General features: G+C 39.0%; 1 long non-coding RNA gene across 3 annotated transcripts in view; it reads right to left on the bottom strand.

Annotated features, from left to right (window-relative positions):
- Positions 1–16,989: 16,989 nt before the first annotated feature.
- The window catches only part of LOC147576577 (uncharacterized), a 192,313-nt gene continuing 184,717 nt past the window's right edge, over positions 16,990–24,585 (bottom strand). The window contains exons 4-5 of one of the 3 annotated variants that reach the window (XR_015240942.1): positions 20,427–20,563; positions 16,990–17,182 (exon numbers count right to left, since the gene is read on the bottom strand). This is a non-coding gene — a long non-coding RNA (uncharacterized LOC147576577). Of the gene's footprint in view, positions 17,183–17,588; positions 19,734–19,780; positions 20,564–24,585 lie in introns of those variants that run through there. The other 2 variants (XR_015240941.1, XR_015240940.1) reach the window with 2 other exon arrangements.

Here is a 24,585-nt window from a genome sequence, read left to right as displayed (position 1 = left end):
TCTATGACATCTTTAAAGTGTTTGCATTTTAAACCTTTGAATGAAACAGCCAGGATTAATTTCCAATTAATTTTCCAGTACCCTCCAGACATCTCATAAATCTGTTCTCCATTCCCCCACCTCATTCTGTAGTTTAAGACCTATAATATTAGTCCAAACAACCACCCCAACTCTTCCTTTCTACAGCTTCTTACAGCACCTGCACAAATGTGTTTTACATAATATGGTGAGATAGTTTTCCTGAAATACAACCTGACCACATCATTGCTCTGTCAAAGATTCATCAGTGACCTCCCTTGCTCTCAGGATAAAGTCCAGATACTTTAACAATGCTTACCCATCCCTTCAGACAGGGATCCGGGCTGTCTATTTCTTTAGCATCTTCTTTCTCTGCTCTTCCTCACCCCAAAACTGAGAGCTCCAACTATTGCAACCCACTGCCAGTGTTCTGGACACACCCAATAGTCTTGCATCTGTACCATTACATATGCTAGACTTTTCTTCCTTGCCCCTTCCCTCTTATTCTCCTACCTTCAGTTGACTAACTTCTGTTTACCCTTCAGTCTTTAGCTCCCTTCAGAGAGCCTTCTCTGCTCCCACAGAGTTAGGTCCAGTGGCCCTTTGTGCCCTGTCACAGCATTTTATTCTTAGATCTCTTATGATACTTAACTACATGATGTATGAATCAACCACTTATTTTCATAGATCCCCATTAAAGTCAAAGCTCCATGAGGGCTAGACCACCTCTGTCTAGCATAGTGCCAGGCGTATTTTTTTGTGTGTAAAAACAAACAAAACAAAACAAAACAAAAAACAAAGAGGAAAGGGGATAGACTTGTCTGGCTGTGTTGATTAAAATCCTGGAAGGACCTGGGTTCCTTATAAATCACTTGCTTCTCACTATGAAGAACAGGGCTGGGGCAGCTGCAGGTCAAGACTGATACAGAGAAGATATGTATCCAGGTCACAGTGGGCAAAATCTTCACAATATCAAATTAGAAAAACCCTGTCATATGTCTGCCTTCACCTAGAGGGATGGCACACAGTGAACTAGGTGTCCCCTAAATGTTACTTCCCCAACTGATATATTTGAGGAAAAAGATGAGGTGGAAGGTATCTGTCAGGTGGGGTGTGTGTTCACCTATTTCCCAGGATTTATCTGACACATGATGAATTGTGACACATGTAACACAACATTAGGAATATGCTTCTGAACACAAACTTTAGATATGTCATTTGGAGATTTCAGTTTCCCCCACAAGAGGATGACTCAGGGAGATGCATAAACAAGAACAGGCAAGAATGCAGGTGCTCAGATGAATCCCTCAGTCTACTTTCAAACTACAATGGCAGAATCCAGAAAAGGATATCCAGCTCACTGACTTCCATGTGATGAGCTCTGAAAAGTACCTTGGGAAACTGGAGGGGGAAAAAATGCTATCTGTACTTTCCTGCCATGTCACACTCACAGAGTGAATGTCATTTGAACAAAAGCATTATATACTCAGTGATGGTGCCTAGAAACTTTGTATTCTAAGTTGGAAATATTAGCAAGGTTCATTTATTCAACATACAGCAGATTTTTATTGAGTACCAGCCATATGATGGGTATTTTCTGTGCACTGAAGATACGGCAGTGTGAAGTACATAGCAATGCTTGTCCTCATCCTCATGGAACTCAAATCCTGTACAGTAGCTAGTATTTTAGATGGAGAGAAGTGATATATATCAAGAAAAACAAAGCAGAAAGGAGGATATGAAATATTGGGAGAAATGGAGGTTTTAATTTTTCAAAGGTGGTCTGAGAAGGGCTCCCTGAGAAGGAAATGACTATCTTTTATCATATTGGGGAAAATTTCAGTCACTATTTCTTCAGTATTTTTTTCTGTCCCATTATCTGTCTCCTCCCTTTCTGGGACTCCAATTATACATATGTTACATATGTGAGATATTTTAAAAATTGTTTTCTCTGTTCTTTGGATGAGACAATCTCCATTAATCTTTCTCCTTCTGTTTTTGCCATTCTGCCGTGAAGTACAGCCACTTTTTTAAAAATTTCAGATACTGTACTTCTGCACTCCAGAATTTTGTTTCTTCTTCACAATTTCTATTCCTCTGCAGAAAACAATTTTATTCCTAAACAGAAATTTATCATTTGTTTTCTGTCTTTCCAGCATACATGTGGTTTCCCTTCCAACCTTGAACATATTTATAATAGTCAATTTCAAACCCTTGTCTACCAATTGCAACATCTGGGTCATCTTGGTGTCAGTGTTCTTTGATTTCCTTTTCATTTCAAAATAAGCCACATTTTCCTGAATCTTCATATGTTCAGTAATTCTGGGATATAACCCGGACATTAGGAATGACATGCTGTAGAGATTCTGAAATATTCCTGCATACAGTATTGATTTAAGCAAGGGGTTCACTTGCACAGGGTTGTGTGCAAATGGCAAAGTTCTGTCTCTGCTACAGCTCAAATGTCATTTCAGTTCTTTTAGAGTTAACAGGGCTTCTTGGACTCTGCCTATGTGTACATCTCAGAGGCCAGAGATTTTGACAAAGTTTTTTCACAGAATTTTGAGCTCTCCTTCTCCAGTACAATAGTTTTTGTTCTGTTTTGTTTTTGTTTTTAAGTTTATTTATTTATTTATTTTGACAGAGAGGGAGAGAGAGAGATTCCCAAGGAGGCTCCACACTGTCAGCACAGAGCCTACCTGATGTGGGGCTCAAACCCATGAACCATGAGATCATGACCCAAGCCAAAATCAAGAGTCGGATGCTTAACCTACCGAGCCACCTGGGCAGCCCAGTCTGGCACCATTGTTGATGTTGTTTTTCCTGGGATGTTCCAGAATGATTGTGGTTGCCTCAAACCAGTAAGACTATGGGCTTTATTTCAGAGTTTTAATTACCCTACACAAGGCAGACTGAGGCCTTCTTTGAGATGAAAACTACTAAAAATTAGAAAGTCAAAGTTTTCTTCTTTCAAGCATTGTCTCTTTTCAGCATCTACTTGCTTTTGATCACTTTCCTGTTCCTAAAATGTACTAAGTCTTATTTGTTGCCTCCAGTAGGATTTGCCATAAGGAACTACTTTATCATGGATAGAAGCTGAACTTCTGAAAAAGCAATTCTGAACAAATAACTAAAAGATGAGTGGGAGCTAGCCATGTAGATACCTGTGTGAAGAACATTCCAGAAAGAGGGGACTGCATGGGGAAAAGCCCTGATGGAAAGTTTGCCTGATGTGACTGGGGAATGATAAGGAAGTCAGCATGGTTAGAGAAAAGGAAGTGAGGGAGAGAACTAGATGGGGTCAGAGAGATCAGAGAATCCAGCTGTATTGGGCCATGTTGCCACTGTAAGGGTTTCAGCTTATACTTTGAGATGGAAAGCTTGTGAGTATCTAAATTTTGAAAATCATTGGATATAGGGTTGAAACAGTAAGATCATATGAGAATATGGAGAACACCTGGCACCTATTTACATGCATAAAATGCCCAGAACCATGTAGGCTTGCCATTAATGTTAGGTCCAATTCCCCACCTCTTCAACTTGCTTATTGTGTACCGTCCACCTGCAGTAGGGGGGCCCTCACAAGTAGTGACTAACACTATAGACTCTACAGTCACAACATCTGGGTTCATATCCTGGCTCTATTGCTCAATTTGTGACTTTGAACACATGATTTAACAGTATTGGGCCTCAGTTTCCTAACCTTTAAGGCTGGATATAATAATAACAATGCTTGGGCCGTCTAGGTGGTTCAGTTGGTTGAGCATCAGACTCTTGATTTCAGCTCAGATCATGATCCTAGGGTGCTGGTATCTAGCCCTGCATCCAGCTCCACACTGATTGTGGAGCCTGCTTAAGATTTTCTCTCTTCAACCCACCCCTGCTCTCTCTCTCTCTCTAATAAATAAAAATTTAAATAACAATAACTATGTTATAAAGTGTCTTTAATTGAGGTAGAGTTTATCACAGTTTATAAAATATTAAATGGGATAATACATGAGAAGCAATTAGGCAAGATTCTGGTTGAGAGTAAACACTCATTATTTCCTACTAATGTCACTACTCCTAATACCACAGTTACCAAAGGAATATATAAAAAATTCACTCAGAGCAGTCACATGAATCAGTCAAAACATTTGCACAGAATTCACTGACCCTCAAAAACTTAGGGTAGCAATGACTGAACAGGGTATGTCTTAATAGAAATTTCGTGTTACTGCCTTTTTTTTAATTTCTCAGCTTCTTCAGAAAATGAGGCTCACTTTACATTTCTTGTGTGTCACTTCAAGAAGTACTGTGCTCTGGCTTCAAAGATGTCATTCTATTTCATGATGTGATACATTTTGCTGAACTAAAGCAATCTTGGGTGAGTCACTGCAAAAAAAAAAAAAAACAAAAAAACAAAAAAACAACAACAGTGCATCATCCAGGCAATTTTATCTTTTTAAGAAAGAGACAGCAGGGCAAAGTGTTTCTTTCTGAGCTCCTCAAGTTGGGCTGAGAATAAAGGCGACTTAAAAACAAAAAACAAAAACACATGCTTCTCTCCATATCAATTCTTCTCACCCCAGCACAGCTGGAATACCAGGAATGTAGGCTCTGCTATCACACAGACGTGTGTTTAGATCCTGGCCCTGGCCCTTGCTAATTAATCAGTTAATCTACTGAACCACTTTGTGGTGGGACTGGCTGATGCCGCTCTATCCTTCTCTCCCATATGGCAGAAGTGTGTTGAGAAGCAGTTGCACAGCCAGCAACTTCATTTTCATCCTTTATTAAATGTGGAAAGGGCCATGTGAATGAGTTCTGGTCAAGAGAGCGTACTTTCTGTACTGGCCTGTAAACCGCCTCCCCAAGCTGTCTCCTTCCCTATCCCTGTTGGCATATCAATGTGCAGGTGACCACAGTATCCAGGTGTTGAGGAGAGTGAAACCTCTATTAGCTTAGATCTCTGAATGACTGTGATGTGCCCCCACCCCTGACCACCACCACCACCACCACCACCACCACCACCTTCTTTCTCTGATTTTGAACTTTGTATGAATGACAAGTATAATCCTATTGGAAGAAAACATTGAGATTTCAGGGTTTAGCTGTTACAGCATTACCTTATCTAATTCAGACTTTAAGCCTCTAATTCTTCTATAAAGAGGGAATAATAATAATAATAGCTACTCGGAGTTTTTGTGATAAATAAGGCCTGTAAAGCACTTAGCCGAGTGCCTAGAAAAATGTGCTCAAAATATATTAGCCATTATATCCACTAAGATATTTTTCCTTTTACTGCTCCTGAAGTTGGTATATACATCTCCTTTGCCACCAGCCATCACTAGAATAAGCTGTTCTTTAAATGATAGTAAATCTCACCATCAACAGTTTCTGAGCATTGGAAAAAATATACTATTATTGCTATTGCTATCATTATTAATTATCCAAATTTTTACTAAGATCATCATACAAATCATCTCTCTTCTCTTTCTTCCACTATGTCCCTCTGGTACTAATCTGTCTTTGTATATCAATGTTAGCCAATGTCATCTAATCCTTAAGAGGAACTTCTTGTTTGTGAACCAAGGAAGTGATAAGATACACAAGCCTACTGCTGGCAATATCTCAGACCAGCATACAAGCTTCATCAAGTCCTTCGAGTTATTTAAAACACAATGCCACACAGGAGATGCTACTTGAGATACTGTTCCTCATGACTTATTAAATGACAGCATGTTAGAGGGGCTGCCTTACAGCAGGAGAGGGGGTAGGCTAATCGTTCAGTTCCTGTCTGCTCAAGGCCTGACTGTGGGTGCTGAAGTCCTACTACAAGCAACCCATGCCTGTCTGTTTCTGAACTGATGAGACTTAACCTAGTATTATCATAGGAGAGGCTTTACTATGCATGATATAGGGAAATGTAAGGGGAGACTCAATCTGTTGCCCTGAGCTGGGTGTGCAGAGGTTACAATTTGAATACTGGGCTGTCTTTCAGGCTGACCTCCATCCTAAACCCCTCCATGGATGCCCAAATAGAACAGCTGGGTTTATTCATACCCTACTCCAGTGCTATCTCACTTCTATTCCCGGTTTGCACCATGCTTTTCACTAAGAATGGTACACAGCTCTGAATCATAATGATCAACATCATTATCATTATCGTCATCACCTGGTAATAATAACAGCTAGCTTACTGAGCATCTTGTGTGTATCAGGAACTGATTGCTTCATATATATCATCTCTTTTCAAAATATTCATGACATATCTTCAACATAGACATTCTTATGCCTGTTTTCAAGATATGGAAATTGAGGCTCAAAGTAATTAAATAGCTTACTAATCAAGAGTGGAGCCAGAATCCAAATCCAGCTCTAATTTTAAAATATGTGAGTTTTGTCTTTTAGCTGGTCACCTCTTAGCAGGCTGTGTTCCTGAATCCCTACCTACTTCCTACCTATAAGGGTAGATTTTGTCCCTTTACACAGCCAGTTGGCTTGGTCTTTGCACAAACCCAAATCGGCTGCCTTACCTCCTTGTAATGCAACTTCCCAACAGCTCCAACCTCCTTGATTAGAATCTGTAGATGCTGACCAAAGTCTAAGGACAGCACAGTCAAGCTCCCTTTGAATAAGGAGATTTGGGCACAACTGACCTCTTCTGGAAGAGAAAAGTAAACAACCTAACTGCCATGTTGGTTCCATGAGCCCTGGCCTTATAGGTCCCAACTCTCTCATTGCTCTTTTGCTTCTACTCTATGTTCTCTGCCTCACAAACACTCTTACAAGTGTTACTAAAACCCAATAAACAGAACAGATCCGGGGCCATTATTCCATATTCAAAAGCAATTAATCAGATCCTTCTAAAAATAGAATCCTTTAGGTGTCATTTAAGTGAATCTATTGCAGATCACTAACTCTTAAACCCAGAGGTAGTTTATGGAAGCAGTCTCCTCTTGCTTCTGTCACCTGCTAGCCATGTAACCTTGGGCAGGTTACTTATCCTCCCTCACTACACTTTAGTTTCCTGGACCATAAACAGAGGATCATAATTGTACCTACCTGAAGGAATTATGAGGAATATTGCTTATGACAGAAATTAGCCCACAATAAGCATTCAATAACTGTCAGCTACTATAATAGTCTTCTCTCCCCATATTCTGTTTTGAAACTCACATGATTTCTCCCAGTTTTTGCCTGCTCCACTGCCCATTTATGAGCCTCTAGAGTACCTGTCTCAGTTCTCCACTTCATTTCCCAATTTATTGCCTACGTTTTCTCTCTTTGCTTGACATTTTCTGCTTGTTAACACGTTAAAGGTGATTTGCATCACCTTGGGATTCCTTCTCCTTACCCTCTCTAAATATCGATGGTTTTAACTGTGCACAGCCATACCTGGGGCCTTGTCCAGACAGTAATAGTGATTTCCCCCCAATTCTTTCATATTCCTTACACTTCTAAAGAAGCTCTTTATTTTTTTGCCCTGTGGTTTTCTGTGTCAGGCCATTTTCATTGCTTTATATCTCTTTCTTACTTGCAGTAGGTGATCTAATCAATATTCTCTAACATTTTGTTCTCGAGTACTCCTCTCTTTGCTTATTACTCCCAGAAATCTGGTCTGGTGTTTAAGAGCATCCACTACCAGACCAGTAATGGATGGTTACAGGAGACACTGATCTTCTACTCCATCCACCAGATGAAGTATTTCTATTGGATGATTTCTCTGTAGAAAACTTGCCTCTACTTGTGAACACTTAGGTCTCTTCTATTTTCTGGCCCACGTGAATCCCCATTGTTGGCATCTCACACCTCTCACATCCTGTAACCATGAAATCCACCTAAATGAACATAACTCCCTATTTAAATTTTTGAAGCTGATATGAGACTTAAAACTTCTCAGGCATGGAGTAACAAAATGTGGTGCTATACTGTGTCATCTTGTCTCTACCTAACAACATAACGACTACGCTATTGACTTGCAAAAAAGTCTGCCCTCATTCTCAAGCAGAAAATTGTCTCTGGATTTCCCATATAAAAGATGCTTTGTGTAATTAGAAGAAGGGATGAGAGTGAATAGAAATTCAAAATGCATTCTCTTCTTCTACATATCTTATTTTGTTCAGAGTATAATTAAGGGAAGGACTTGGCACTTATCTTTGAAAGAGGGTATGGAACTCGTCAATGAATTTTGAATATTCATCCATCAAGGTTTCTGTGTCTGAATGAAGAGCCTAGTTGAGATTTTGTTCATGCACACTGAATACAGCCTTAGAAAAAGTCCGATTCACAGTTATCACAGTTTATACCCAGTTTATATCTTCCCCTTTCACCCTATGATAGAATGCAAAGACCTTGCCACACCACCCCCAAAAGAAGGAATCCAAAGTATTTGAAGAGAAAAAGGTTGTACTTTTAATTGTTTTAAAATATGAAGTGTTGGGTACAACTGATTTTTTAATGTATTTTTTTTTCCTGGTAAAGCAGTCTGAGAGTGACAAGCTTAGTCTCTGGAATTTCCACTTGATCTTGGCCAGAGAGTGTTTAGGACTAAATTAGAAGAGAGGTGCCAGGGTGGCTCAGTTGGTTAAGCGACTGACTTCGGCTGAGGACATTATCTCGCCGTCTGTGAGTGTGAGCCCCACCTCAGACTCTGGGCTGACACCTCAGAGCCTGGAGCCTGCTTCGGATTCTGTGTGTCTCTCCCTCTCTGCCCCTCCCCTACTCACACTCTGTCTCTGTCTTTCTCTCTCTCAAAAATACATAAACATAAAAAAAATTAAAATAAATTAGAAGAAATATAGAATCATCTGGCATAGTCTCTGGCACTGAGAAAGCATTCAGTAACTGTTGGATCAGAACCTGAAATTCTCCTTCTAAGTAGTAGAAGATAAGATTATCCTTCTTTCCATAGTATCCTCCTCACTAATTCAGGAAGACCTAATCAGCAGAGCCCTCAGGACTATCCCATTGGATATCCCATTGGGGCGGGTGGGAGCCCCAGAAATGGTCTGGAAGGGAGTGCCTGGGTGGCTCAGTCAATTAGCATCTGACTTTGGTTCAGGTCACGATATCATGGTTCATGAGTTCGAGCCCTGAATCAGGCTCTTTGCTATCAGTGCAGAGCCCGCTTTGGATCCTCTGTCCCCTCCTCTCTCTCTGCTCCTCCCCCATTTGCTCTCTCTTTCACTCTCTCTCAAAAATAAACATTTTAAAATAAGAAAAGGAGAGGGAAGGGAAGGGAAGGGAAGGGAAGGGAAGGGAAGGGAAGGGAAGGGAAGGGAAGGGAAGAGAAGAGAAGAGAAGAGAAGAGAAGAGAAGAGAAGAGAAGAGAAGAGAAGAGAAGAGAAGAGAAAAGAAGAGAAGAAAAGAAAAGGACTGAAACAGTGGTACATGCAGATTCAAAGGGAGAGACAGCTGAGTCTGGAACCAGAACTGAGAGCCCAACCACGGGCATGCTGTCTACCTGGAAGAAACAGGTACTTGAGTGGCAGTTTGTTACCCAAACAGGGTAACAAACAGGACATGATTCTATGACCTTCTGACATTCTTTCCAATTCTGAGATCCTATTAATCCCTTGATCCTGATTGCACAAAGGGGGATAAGACCTTAAACTGTCTGGTGAATTTTAATTTCCCACATCCCTACATTGGCAGATCCTTCAATTATACACAAAGCAAAACCACAGCTGCAATGTCCCCAAATCAACAGGTTCCTCCTATCTGTAGTATCCTGAGAACTTCACAGTCTGTTACTCCAACTATTTAACTTTCTAGCATCTCTTAATTGCTGAGATGCCAAAACCTATCTTGAGACAGAGAAGGGAAAACTGGAGTTCATGAATTTATAAAGCAGATACATGGAATCCTGCCCAGACAATGTCATAGAAAATCCTCTGTCACTGACTCACATTCTGTAGTTGAAACAACCTCCTTCTCCTAAACCAAGTGCTCTATAAATACAAATAGCTTGTACATGGTAGGTGCTCAATAAACATTAATAACGGATTCCCATTTCTTCCTTTTTTTTTTTCTTTTATATATATATATATATATATATATTTAATTCAAGTACAATTAACATACAGTGTTATATTACTTTCAGGTGTGCAATGATTCACCAATTCTATACATTTCTCAGTGCTCCTCAAGGTAAGTGTGCTCTAAATCCCCTTTGTCTATTTCACCCATCCACCCACCCACCTCCCCTCTGGCAACTACCAGTTTGATCTCTATATTTAAGCACATGCTTCTTTGTTTCTTTTTTTTCTTCGTTCATTTGTTTTGATTCTTAAGTTACATATATGAATAAAATCATGGTATTTGTCTCTCCCTGACTTATTTAATTTAGCAATATAGCTTTTAGGTGCATCCATGTTTTTGCAAATGGCAAGATTTCATTCTTTTTTTATGGCTGAGTAATATTCCATTGTGTATATACCACATTTTCTTTATCAGATGGCCAAGGGACACATGAAAAGATGCTCAACATCACTTGTCATCAGGTAAATGCAAATTAAAGCCACAGTGCAATATCACTTTACACCTGTGATAATGGCTAAAATAAAAAAAACAAGAAATAATAATAATAAATACAGACAAAAAGGAAAAAGGTATGTTATTGGTGGGGATACAAACTGGTGCAGCCATCATGAGAAACAGTATGAAGATCTCTTAAAAATTTAAAAATAGGGCTGCCTGGGGGACTCAGTCGGTTGAGCGACCGACTTCAGCTCAGGTCATTATCTCACGGTTTGTGAGTTCAAGCCCCATGTCAGGCTCTGTGCTGACAGCTCAGAGCCTGAAGCCTGCTTCTGATTCTGTGTCTCCCTCTCTCTGCCCCTCCCCCACTCATGCTCTCTCTCTGTCTCAGAAATAAACAAACATTAAAACAATTTTTTAATTAAAAATAGAATTACCATATGATCTAGTAATTCCACTACTAGATACTTACCCAAAGAAAACAAAAACATTAATTTGAAGAGACATATGCACCCCGATGTGTATTGAACCATTTTTTACAATAGCCAAGATATGGAAGCAATCCCTTATGTTCTTCATTAAAGATCTATTGTCTTTATTTTATCTTTACTTTGTCTTGTAGATTGCAACTGGCTACAAATTATTTTCTTCTCTGTATTCATGTCCCTTTGCAGTTGATTTTGCCATTCCTCCCATAAAGAAGTTGGAATTTATTTCTCTACTCCTTAAAAACTAAGAATGGCTATGAAATTTGCTGTGGCTGAAGAGACATTAGCAAATGTGACATAGACAGAGACAAGAAAACTGCTTGTTCAAAGTCACTTATCCTCTCTTACTTCCCTGAGACATCCTCTAAAGAAGCCCAAGCTAGTTTGCTGGAGGATAAGAGATCAAGTATAGGCAAGTCACCAAGCTGAGGCCTACTAGAACAACCAGCCTGACGATTACCAGTCACATGAGGGAGGTCATGGACCATAAGGCCTTAACTGATCCACCATGTCACTGCAAGAAGGCTTGGCTAATACAAGAAATGGCTATTTCTTTTTTACATGGTTTTAAATTTAAGCCACTACGTGTTGCAATGGTTTGTTACACAGCAATAGATAACTAATACACCTTGATTGACAGCCTGGTCTACCATTTCCTTTAAGTTTTACAAGATTTCTTTCTTTTTTATTGTAATAAACAGTATGAGATCTAATCATTTACTATATTTGTTATTTATTTATTTATTTACTTATTTATTTATTGCCGGCCTCATCTCATAAAGAATTTAACGAAGCTAATAACGAAAATTCAAAAATACAATAACTATACGATAGAGATAGTTGGATGCAGGTAAACAGTAAAAATAAGAGGAGAAATGTTAAGACAAAGTAGGAACACAAGTATATTGGCCATAAAGGACTTATGCAATAGATAGAATTGCACTTTAACTTTGTCTCTGTCACAGCCAAACGGAAAGCAAAAGTAAGTGTGTATTTTTTCAACATTAGGAAAATGTAAGCATACCTCTTCCTTAGAAGAAACAAAGTATGTCTTGTGTTGGATTTTGAAAGACTTTTTTTTATGTGGATTCCTCTTATAGGAGACAGGAAGTAACATGGCAGATAGCATTTTCCCAAGCCAGTCTAAGAGCTACCTTTAGTATGTAGCATCCTGCAAAAACCAAGAGTATAACATAAAAACACAAGTTCATGAACACAATCCTTTAAGGGGTTACTGAAGTTAACATTTCAGATTTTTCAAGATTCACACACGTTCCCTGGTATAAGGCATGAACAGATTTTGGAATTAGTAATCAAAAGGATCTTGGATTATTCAGTAAAGACTTAAGTTTTCTCTTGTCAGGAATAGTTCAATTTCAGTATTTTTATCAGTACAAACTGTGAGTATTTTGATAATGTGCCCAGTTTGAAAATAGCAAAATTAGGATCTGAACTCAGATCGTATTTCTGATTCCAAAGCCTATGGCTTTTTAAAAAAAAATTTTTTTAGCCAATTTCTTACTTGACACATCCCCAAAGGCAAGGGAATTAAAAACAAAAATGAACTACTGGGACCTCATGAAGATAAAAAGCTTCTGCACAGCAAAGGAAACAACCAACAAAATTAAAAGGCAACCAACGGAATGGGAAAAGATACTTGCAAATGACATATCGGACAAAGCGCTAGTATCCAAAATCTATAAAGAGCTCACCAAACTCCACACCCGAAAAACAAATAATCCAGTGAAGAAATGGGCAGGAAACATGAAAAGACACTTCTCTAAAGACATCCGGAAGGCCAACAGGCACATGAAAAGATGCTCAATGTCGCTCCTCATCAGGGAAATACAAATCAAAACCACACTCAGGTATCACCTCACGCCAGTCAGAGTGGCCAAAATGAACAAATCAGGAGACTATAGATGCTGGAGAGGCTGTGGAGAAATGGGAACCCTCTTGCACTGTTGGTGGGAATGCAAATTGGTGCAGCCACTCTGGAAAACAGTGTGGAGGTTCCTCAGAAAATTAAAAATAGACCTACCCTATGACCCAGCAGTAGCACTGTTAGGAATTTACCCAAGGGATACAGGAGTGCTGATGCATAGGGGCACTTGTACCCCAATGTTTATAGCAGCACTTTCAACAATAGCCAAATTATGGAAAGAGCCTAAATGTCCATCAACTGATGAATGGACAAAAAAATTGTGCTTTATATACACAATGGAGTACTACGTGGCAATGAGAAAGAATGAAATATGGCCCTTTGTAGCAATGTGGATGGAACTGGAGAGTGTTATGCTAAGTGAAATAAGCCATATAGAGAAAGACAGATACCATATGTTTTCATTCTTACGTGGATCCTGAGAAACTTAACAGAAACCCATGGGGGAGGGGAAGGAAAAAAAAAAAAAAAGAGGTTAGAGTGGGTGAGAGCCAAAGCATAAGAGACTCTTAAAAACTGAGAACAAACTGAGGGTTGATGGGGGGTGGGAGGGAGGGGAGGGTGGGTGATGGGTATTGAGGAGGGCACCTTTTGGGATGAGCACTGGGTGTTGTATGGAAACCAATTTGACAATAAATTTCAAAACAAAAATTTTTTTTTACATTTATTTATTTTTGAGAGACAAAGACAGAGCACAAGTTGGGGAGGGGCAGAGAGAGAATGAGACACAGAATCTAAGCAGGCTTCAGGCTCTGAGCTGTCAGCACAGAGCCCCACGCAGGGCTCAAACTCACAAACCGCAAAATCATGACCTGAGCCGAACTCAGACACCCAACCGACTGAGCCACCCAGGCACCCCAAAGCCTATGCCTTTTAAAAAAAAAACTAAATTGTGTTATCTGCGATTGGATAATTAATTGGTGATTTTAAAAATACCAGCTTCTTTAAGAAAATATATCTGTATTTCAGTAGGAGATTTCAAAGGTTTGAAGCCAAGGTGTACATAAAGGTAGGAATTTCTTGTGCTTGAGCCAAACTGAGAAGAGTATAGAAGGGAAAGGGAAGAGAACAAGTTGAGATTTTTACCAAGTTCTTCTGCTAGCCCTCAAATCATAGCATTTGGGTCTATTCAACCAGCATTCAGGGTGTGTTTTACCCAACCCCACTTAACCAGTGAGGCAGGCCCACTCCTTTAAAACCATTGTATGTGTTAGCAAATGCTATGCACCATAAATTGTTAGAATAATGGAGCTTAACATTTGGCCCTCCTTGGATTGCAGATCCTCAAATGTTTAACTTACAAAAAATGAATGGAATGTAAATATTTTGATTTCACTGAAAATATGTTTGTGCAACCTTGTCAAAGAAAACATTCACACTGAAAACATTCTGTTTTGTGCCTTTAGGTAAGAGTAATGTGAATTTACAAAGCCTCTGAACTCTCTACCTCCGATCTGATTATTTAAGGGCTAATAAATTATTACAAAGTGAGAGCCGAGATTGCAAAGCAGTTGAGGCTTCGGAATCCACCAGCTATTATTCACAGGCAGGCTTCTTCCCATTTAGCCTTTCAGAATGGGCTGCTTGCTCTAAATTTTGTTAATGACTGTGGAAACTAGAGCCCACACATACATTAGGGAAGAGACTTCGATATCTCTCTTCATGTACATTCCACAATGGAGACAAACAAGATGTGGTGCTAATTCTATTTGGAATGTGTTCATCAGTGTTCAGCCATCCGTGGAAATATGTCCTGTTGAAAGAAATGTCATTTGAACCAATAATTGACCATTTCAAATATCAGCATAAAAACTGCATATGACACAGTTCAAGCTGGTGACCCTATAAATATCCATCAAGAGGTGGACCATTAATGAATTGTACCTACATTAACTGCCACAGTCCTAATTGGATTGTTTGTTTTTATAACAGATAGCTTCTGTCACCAATGGGGAATTAGCTGACTGTAATATTGGCCTTCCTGCAATGCAATGAAAAGAAAAATAACCATGGGCTATTATTAACTATGGGCTTATTACACGCAAAACACAGTATTAAGTATTTCATATCTTGTAACTCATTTATCAAATATTTATGAAATAAGTGCCCAGCATTTTTCGATGCTCTAAAATAAGGTCATGAACACAATCCTTATCCTTAACGGGTGGAATTTATAGCTACAAATAAAAACAAAGAAATAATTCTTAGCTCGTTTGGTGTTCACAACAAAAAATGCCCATTATCCTAATGTTCACTGAAGAAAGTAATGCTTAGAGAAATTAAATACCTTTTTCAAGGTCAGTGTTGTCAAATGGTCAGGATTTGAACCTAGAATCTTCAGACTCTAATGATTCTGCTCTTAACTACATCATTAAATTGTTACCCTTTCTTTACATATTTGTATTATTGACTGGATACCTTATTACTCTGATCCTGTTATAAATTTTCTAACCCCCCTTTCCTTTGTTTTCTTAGCACATTCATTTAACCAGCCAACATCAAATATGTGTTGGATACTATTCTACATGCTGGGGATACTAGATCCATTAAAACTATAGTCTATGGTAGACATTGAGCTAGGATTTCTCCTACTTCCTCTGTTGATCTGCCTCTATCTCCAGGACTTGTTTTGCTCCTCCTCTTACATTAAGTGGAATAAAATCTTTCTGTGTCTAAATAATATCCATTTTAGCTTGTATCAACATACCACAATTAACAGATGCTTGTGAATGAACGCTAATGCCATTTAGCAGATGCTTCTAAAAAAGAGTGCTCCCTTGGGGCGCCTGGGTGGCTCAGTCAGTTAAGCAACCCACTTCGGCTCAGGTCATGATCTCTCGAGTTCGTGGGTTTGAGCCCTGTGTCAGGCTCTGTGCTGACAGCTCAGAGCCTGAAGCCTGCTTTGGATTCTGTGTCTCCCTCTCTCTCTGCCCCTCCCCCACCCACACTCTGTCTTTCTCTCTCCCTCAAAACTAAATTGACATTAAAAAAAAAAAAAAGAGTGCTCCAAATTTGGTTTTCACCATTGGACAATAGTTCTTAACATGAGAATCTCTCTCTTTGTTTTTAATATAATTTATTGATAAATTGGTTTCCATACAACAGCGAGTGCTTATCCCAACAAGTGTCCTCCTCAATGCCTACATGAGAATCTCTTTTAATCAATACCTGCTTTGAGTCCAGAGTCACTTCAAGTGCCAAGGGAGAGGACAAATACTTTAAGATTCTTGGAGATCATCTATTTTATCAGTTCCTGCCTTTTTAGTGTTGACTCAGAGGCAGTTACTTGTTGAGTGAGCTCTCATAGAATTAAAGAGTTAGGTTTCTTAGAGATCATCCATCCTAGAGGTTTCAAAATTCGGCTGTGCATTAGGATCACTTATGAAGCTTATTAAAAAACACTCCCTTGGTTAAAGACCAATGGAACAGAATAGAGAGCCAAGAAGTCCCACACATGTATGGTCTCTTGATTTCCAAAGTAATTGGATAGGGAAAAGGTAGTCTTTGCAACAAATGGTGCTAGAACAACTGAATATCCACTTGAAACAGAAAATAAACTCCACCTTTACCTCACACCATATGCAAAAATTAATTCTCAATAGATTATGAAACTAAAAGGTGGAAGCTAAAACTAAAAGTTTTAGAAAATAACACAAGAGGGGCGCCTGGGTGGCGCAGTCGGTTAAGCGTCCGACTTCAGCCAGGTCACGATCTCGCGGTCCGTGAGTTCGAGCCCCGCATCAGGCTCTGGGCTGATGGCTCAGAGCCTGGAGCCTGTTTCCGATTCTGTGTCTCCCTCTCTCTCTGCCCCTCCCCCGTTCATGCTCTGTCTCTCTCTGTCCCAAAAATAAATAAACGTTGAAAAAAAAAATTAAAAAAAAAAAAAAAGAAAATAACACAAGAGAAAATCTTTACAAATTTGAGGTTTAAAAAGATTTCACAGGTAGAGCACAACAAACACAAACCATATAAAAAGAAAGTAATAAACTGGACTTCATCGAAATTGAAAACATTTATTCTTTGAAAGATATTATGTTAGTTTGCTATGACTGCCATAACAAAATACCACAGACCGGGTGGCTTAAAAAACAGAAGTTTATTTCCCACAGTTCTCGAGGCTAGAAGGCCAAGATCAAGGTGTCAGTAGTTTTGATTTCTTCCGAGACCTCTCTCCTTGGCTTGCAGATGGCTGCCTTCTTGCTGTGCCCTCACATGGTCTTCCCTCTGTATCCGTGCCTTCTAGGTGTCTCCACATATGTCCAAATTTCCTCTTTTTGTACAGACACCAGTCAAATTGGAATAGGATCTACCCTAATTGTTGCATTTTAATTTAATCACTTCTTTAAAGACCCTATCTCTAAATATTGTCACATTCTGAGGCACTTGGAGTACACTTCAACATATAAATTTTGGGTGTATTTGATTCAGCCTATAAACACTATTTTTTTTTAATTTTTTTTTCAACATTTATTTATTTTTGGGACAGAGAGAGACAGAGCATGAACGGGGGAGGGGCAGAGAGAGAGGGAGACACAGAATCGGAAACAGGCTCCAGGCTCTGAGACATCAGCCCAGAGCCTGACGCGGGGCTCGAACTCACAGAGAGCGAGATCGTGACCTGGCTGAAGTCGGACGCTTAACCGACTGCGCCACCCAGGCGCCCCCAGCCTATAAACACTATTAAGAAAATTTTAAAGGGAAGACAGTGACAGGGATAAAAATTTCTAATACTTACATCTGACAAAGGATTTGTACCCAGAATATACGAAGGACTTTTAAAACTTAACAAGAAGACAATTCAATAAATAATGGGCAAAAGATTGAAAGACACATCAGAAAAATGGATATGCAAATGGCTAACAGGCACACAAAAAGATGTTCAACATAATTAGTCATAAGAAAAACAAAAATTAAAACCACAATAAGATTCTACTACATACTTAATTAAATAGATAAAATTAGAAAGAATGACAAGGCCATGTATTGGCAAGAATGTAGAGCAACTGGAATTGCCACATATTATTGGCAGGAATTGTAACTGATACAACTACTTTGGGAAACAATCTTATAGTTTTTTAAAGCTATATAGATTTTACTCTACAATGTAATAATTCTACTCCCAGGCTTTTCACCAAGTGAAATGAAAAGGTCCACACAAAGACATGCATAGAAACGTTAATGGCAATATTATTCATCACAGGCAAAAATTCAAAACAACACATATACCTATCAATGAATTAATGCATACATAAATTGTGGAATATCTATGTAATAGAATATTACACAGCAAAAAAAAAAGAACAAACTACTGATACACCTGGAAATATGAATGAACCTCAAAAACATTGTGCTGAAGGAAAGACGCCAGACACATAAGAGTTCATACTATAGAGGCACTTGGGTAGCTCAGTCGGTTGAGCATCTGACTTCGGCTCAGGGCATGATCTCTCGTGGGTTCGAGCCCTGTGTCAGGCTCTGTGCTGACAGCTCAGAGCCTGGAGCCTGCTTCAGATTCTGTGACTCCCTCTCTCTCTCTCTCTGCCCCTGCCCCACTTGCACTCTGTCTCTCCCTCTTTCTTTTGAAAAAATAAACATTAAAAAAAAAAAAAAAACAACAATTCATCCTATAGATGCCATATATCAAATCTAGACCAGGCAAACTTATTTGTAGTGACAAAAAGCAGATCACTGGAGGCCTGGAACTGGGAAGGGGACAACTGACCACAAAGAATCTAAGGGAAATTTTGGGAGTTATGTAAATGTTCTGTCTTGATTATGATAGGTATGTGCATGCATGTATGTTAAAACTTATCAACCTTTGCACTTTAATGGGTGCATTTTTTGTATGTTAATTAAAACTCAAAGATGTTTAGATACAATTCAAATGTATTAAATCAAAGTTTCTGGGGCATCTGGGTGGCTCAGTTGGTTAAGCGTTGGACTTCAGCTCAGGTCATGATCTCAGGGTTGGTGAGATAGAGCGCTGACCGCACAGAGCCTGCTTGGGATTCTCCCTCCCTCCCTCCCTGACTCACACTTTCTCTCTCTCTCAAAATAATAAGAAAAAAATATTTTTTTTCTTCAAAAAAAATCAAAATTTCTAAGTAGAGGGCCTAGGAATGAGTTTTTTTTTTAGAAAATCTTATCCACAGTTAATTCTGCTTCAGCCAGGGGTGGGGATGGTGATACAGTCCAGCTCTGACTCTGTGCAGGCATCCCTCTATTGCACTGTCCTCAATGCAACTCATGGTCATGCAGCTTCTGCTTGATGCCACCCTGCCTCCACCTCCACCTCCCTTCTACCCTGCCCACAGCTCACTCTCTTGTATGAGAGCCAGTTCTATTTTAGAATAGCTCTTTTTCTCACTATGGCATGCATCTCTCTCGTTTTGATGGTTGAAGTGACAAAACCCTGTGGTCCTTTGCTTTCCTCTATTGCCTCTGCTCTTGCCATTCAGGATTGCCCTAGGAATATCTAAGAAACAAGGGGTCCAACCAAAGTGAACGCATAATGTCTCTGATGTTTAAATTAATGTACTGATTTAGCGTATACTATTGATTCACCATTTCTTGGTACTGGGCTAGATGCTAGGGTTAGAATAAAGAATATTTACAATGATGGTCCCCATTCAGGTCCTGGCTGGACACTAGACATCTATATTTGAATGTGTGGTGTTAGAGGAAAACAAGTAGACGAAGGTGTGTGGTAGGGTTCCCTTTCTGTCCATGCCCAAAATTAGGGATCCAAGCTCTTTTCATTGATGCCTCAAAAATCTTCACATGCTTTCATTGGCCTATTCCAAAGGCAACACCAACACATTCTGGAATGTAACCAATTATATAGTCTTATTAGTTCTAGTACCTATTTTTTCCCCTCTCTTCTACTATCTCCTGGATGTCCTCAATGGTCTTTGTGGGCCCTGACATGTAGCAGAGTCCAACTTATACCTGTTCCCTCCTCTTGAACCACAGTCTGCATCAGAGTCCTAGGCCCACCAGCTGGTAAGGCAAGACTAATCTGACAACTAGGTTGTGAAAGAGTCAAATTGCTTTTTATGGAGGCAGGAAAAAGAGTTCCAAGAGCATAGCCAGAGTATTTTCATTTACAAAATATTTTTCACATATATTATCTCATTTGAACTGACCTACAACTGAAAATAATAACAGCCACCATTCATGAAGTTCCTACCATGTATAGATACTGTGCTAAGTGTCCTGTACTTTTTAAACCTCATTTGAGTCTTGAAACAATTGCAACAATGTACATACCACGTCACTCTCACTTTACAGATGTGGAAACAGAGGCTGAAATAAAGCAAGTAATCTTTCCAAGGTCACACAAATAGTAACTGACAAAATTCAGATTTGAATCCAGTTATGTGTGACTTCAAAGACCACACTCCTAACTACTATTGTCATTAATGATCTTAGCTTAATAATGCCCTGTTCTAAAAAAAAAAAAAAATGTTTTAACTTTTCTATCTGTATTGATCTTTAAATGTTTTTAGACGTACCTCTATCAAAATTAGTCTCCTGGTCCTGGCTTCTCTCTGCCCACTGCCCACTCTTCTCCTGGAAAGAGTGACTTTTCAGTTTGGAATTGCATCCTATGTGGCTTAGCCTCTTCTAGGATCTTCTTGGTATTGTCTGCCTAGACAAAACACATATAGTTGACCCTTGAACAACATGAGTTTGAACAGCAAAGTGCACTTACACACAAATTCTTTTCAATAAATACAGTACACTACTGTAAATGTATCTTCCTTATGATTTTCTTAACATTTTCTTTTACCTAGCTTATTTTATTGTAAGATATTAGAATATCTTACAATATCTTATGTTTATTGTACATATAACATACAAAATATGTGTTAGCTGTTTATGTTATTGGTAAAGCTTCCAGTCAACATTAGGCTATGTAAGTTTTTGAAGAGTCAAAAGTTACATGTGGATTTTCTACTGCGTGGAGGGTTGGGTCCCCTAACCCCCAAACTGATCAAAAGTCAACTGTATTTTGATCTGCACTCTGGGCCATGAATAGATGTATTGGGGTATGTCTTGCTCCTATGAACCAGGCCTATAGTCTTCCAGCTCTGTCCATGACTAAGTAGATAAAGTGACTTTTTAGTTGCAATATTAATGAGACCATTTTTGCCATATGCATAAACCATATGTTCCAATCCAGGATATCTGCACCTTATGTAATTTGAAAAAGGTCAGCATCCTCTATGAAGATCAGCTACTACTTTAACTGGTAAATCTTGAAATCAAGGTAGAATCACAGAAAAGCAGTTAATTTCTTGCTCATGTAAACTCTTGTCTGTGCTTGGGAAGGTTTCCTTTAACTCAGTCATTCAGGAACCCCAGGCTGTGGAAGGCTCTGCTATCTTCAATAGTTGGCTTCTAAGATCTACCTGGTCATCAGTGCCTAACTGGAAGACAGAGGAAGACAAAGAATAGCAGATCACAAGGAAGGCTTTTCTGGGACAGGCTTGACAACTGATATGCCTTGCTTCTTCCTACATTCTATTCATCACAAGTCAGGCACAACCTCATCTAACTGAGAAGGAGGATGGGAATAGCTGTATGTCCATATAGCTGTAGCTGTATGCCCATTGTGGAAGAAAAATAGATTTGATCAACAGCTCATTTTTTTCTGCCACATACTAAGAATTAACAAAGAAGTCCTAAAAATAAGTAAGAAAAAATTTTAAAACATCTAAACATGGGCCAAAGATAAAAATGGGCATTTCACATGAAACACAAATAATGGGCAACAGATGTATCCAGAGGGGTCAGTTTCATTAGTAATCAGAGAAATGAGAATAAAACCACCATAAGATATTGTTTTATAGCCAACGGATTGGCAAGACATTAAAACTCAGATAATGCCAAGTGCTTGCCCGGATGCTTAGTGCAACAGACACTATCAGTGGCTGTCCATCTCCTTTGGCTTCCTCCAGAATCTAGCTGTGGTAGAGTGAAAGCAGTCCTGTAAGTGCTGGCATGAGACCAAGTATGGGAGTGGCATAATTTTATGTTTTAGAAATACAGATCCTGAGTCAAATAGATTTAGGCTTGAATCCAGCTTAGCTCCTTGATAATTTCTTCTCATTGGATGAATTCTTAGCTTCTCTGAGCTTCACTTTCCTAATCTGTAAAATGCACGAACAATAGCACAATATGGAGACTAACAAACTGATGAGCACAAGTACTTAGCATAGGCCTATATGTTGTACACTCAATAAATGACCATTGTTAAGGAACAGGCTGAGACAATGATGAGGGAGCATTGTCAGAGGGATGAAGAAAGGCCTCAACAATATACACTCAAAGAAACAGTGACTGCTCAAGGCCAAAGGGAATAAAATTGGCTCAACTTTCTGATAATTGGATTTTGGAGTTGCTGAGATTATCGATTTGTTTGAGGGAAATAATTCTTAAGATGCGAAGGTTTTATAAGCCTATAGTTTCTATGACCTCATAAGCAGTCATTGATAATCATTAAAAATTTAGTTTCTAGACTATGTTGTCCTTTGCATGTTAACAATACTACCTTGTGGGTGGTATTTAATTTTTTGTTTTCACTGTTTTTTATTTTTCATTTTCCATTTATTTTTCTCTTTCTACACTGGGTGATTGTTTTTTTCCTTAAAGTTCTCATAATCACTCAATCCTTCATATCACCTGCATCAACCATTTACTATCTACCTGGGTCACAGTAGCTCAGCACCCAAGCTAAATTATGCCCTTTTGTAATCAACTAAGTCAGCCAGTCATTTCAACTGTTCCACACGAAATCAAGTTCCATATACCACAAGTTTCCATTCCCTTCTTTAACTCAGTCAATAATGTGTATTACAAAATAGATGTGAAAATACTTCACTTAAACCCTCTCAAGGGTAAATGTTGAGAGTGTTTGTAGAGTAACATATCAAGCCACATATACCTTGTGGATTCTACAGCCCCACACAATAAATCTTCATGTATTTTAGAGTCATTGTTACCACCCACTCCTGTTTTTCTTCATGCTAAGAAAGCCTAAGTTTTTCATCCCTCTTTATAGGTCTGGTATCCATTGTTTAAAAAAAACAAAATTCAATCCAATAAATTTGAAGATCTAATTGGCTTTATTAAGCAATCATGATCAGGTAGCATCCCATTCAGCAAAAATAATGAATGAGGTTACAGAGGTGTTTTGAGGAGTTGTACAAAATGGAAAGTTTTTATAGGCAGGACAGCGGGGCAAGGAAGCTATTAATTAGCAAGAGAAAAGAAAAGGGTTGTTCAGGCCAGGACATCTCCTTTTGGAGGGGAAGGACATGACAGAGGTTTTTGTTTGTTGGTTGATTTGTTTGTTTATTTATCACACAGATGACCTCACTATCACAGATCAGGAAATTTCAGAGTGACTTTTAAAAGGCCACATTACTGGGGTAGGTTGAAATTGTAATTAAATCTTGGTTTGCTGTCTTGAGAGGCAAATGACTCCATCTTGAGCTGTTTTTTTTTGTGTGTTTTGTTTTGTTTTCTTTCTTTCTTTCTTTCTTTCTTTCTTTCTTTCTTTCTTTCTTTCTTTCATTCTTTCATTCTTTCATTCTTTCTTTCTTTTTTAACACCATCCTCCACTCCAAAGCTTTTTCAAGTTCTTACATCCCATAGCCATATACCCATGCCCAAACCTATACCTACTGTTCTTGGAGGTTCTTGTTTGGTACATTTAGTCATGTGGATTCATCACAACTAACACTACTGTTACTGGAATTAACTTGTTCATACTGGCCACAGTGTTCTCATTCTACATATTGTACTCAGCAAATGCCAGACCTGAACTGGTGAAGAAAATGAATTAAATTCTGATTCTGTCCCCCACACATACCCATACATTTTATCCTCTGTCATTTGATGTCCATTTTCCAAAGTTCTGGTTATCTCTTCTGCTCCTATCTCCTTTGGATACTTACTTCCATCCCGATTGAAGATGCTTCAAACTAAATTAGCATGTTTCTTCCTTTCTATAATTACATCTTGAGGGCCAACACAAAGGTGGACATGCCACAATTTCTGCCATATGAGAGTTTACCCTCTGGTAATGTAGACAAGATAACACACAATCAGGACCCTATGCCATAGCATTATATCGCAGAGTGTTGTGGAATAACAATAGGGGAGCAGGGAGGACTTCTCCATGATTATGATGCCCCAAATGTTTCTTGAGTGACAAATGAGCTTACAAAGAGAAGAAAGGTCAGTGAGAAAAGCTATGACAGCCCTTCCCTCCTCTACAATGTACCAAGTATGCACTCTCTGGGTGTTACCCTAATTCAGTGCACACTCATACTCAGGGTTTTGTCAACTAGAAACTCAGTTTCTAGGGTGTTGACAAGCTACTAAAAACAGTGAAACACATGCTAAATGTTTTTTTTAAGCTTTACAAAACATTCCAGATGAATTTCTGGTAATCCTGATAGTGATTGCCAATCAGTCCATGAATCATAAACTATTACTTGCTTCTCCTTGGCAGTGAGGATATTGCTGGGCCGGGGTTGAATCAATCTCCTCAGCCCATTTTTATAATGGTGGAGATGAGGGACTTCTGGGGTTCATTAAAATCCCATGAGCATTATGTCAGCTGTTGAAGCTTGAGGATGTCCAAAAAAATAGGCCCCTGTG

Source organism: Puma concolor, chromosome D1 (genome assembly GCF_028749965.1).
Source record: "Puma concolor isolate L17-30 chromosome D1, mPumCon1.1.hap2, whole genome shotgun sequence".
NCBI lineage: Eukaryota > Metazoa > Chordata > Mammalia > Carnivora > Felidae > Puma > Puma concolor.
The sequence above is the reverse complement of the archived record's forward strand: the minus strand, read 5'-3'. Positions and strand labels throughout refer to the sequence as shown.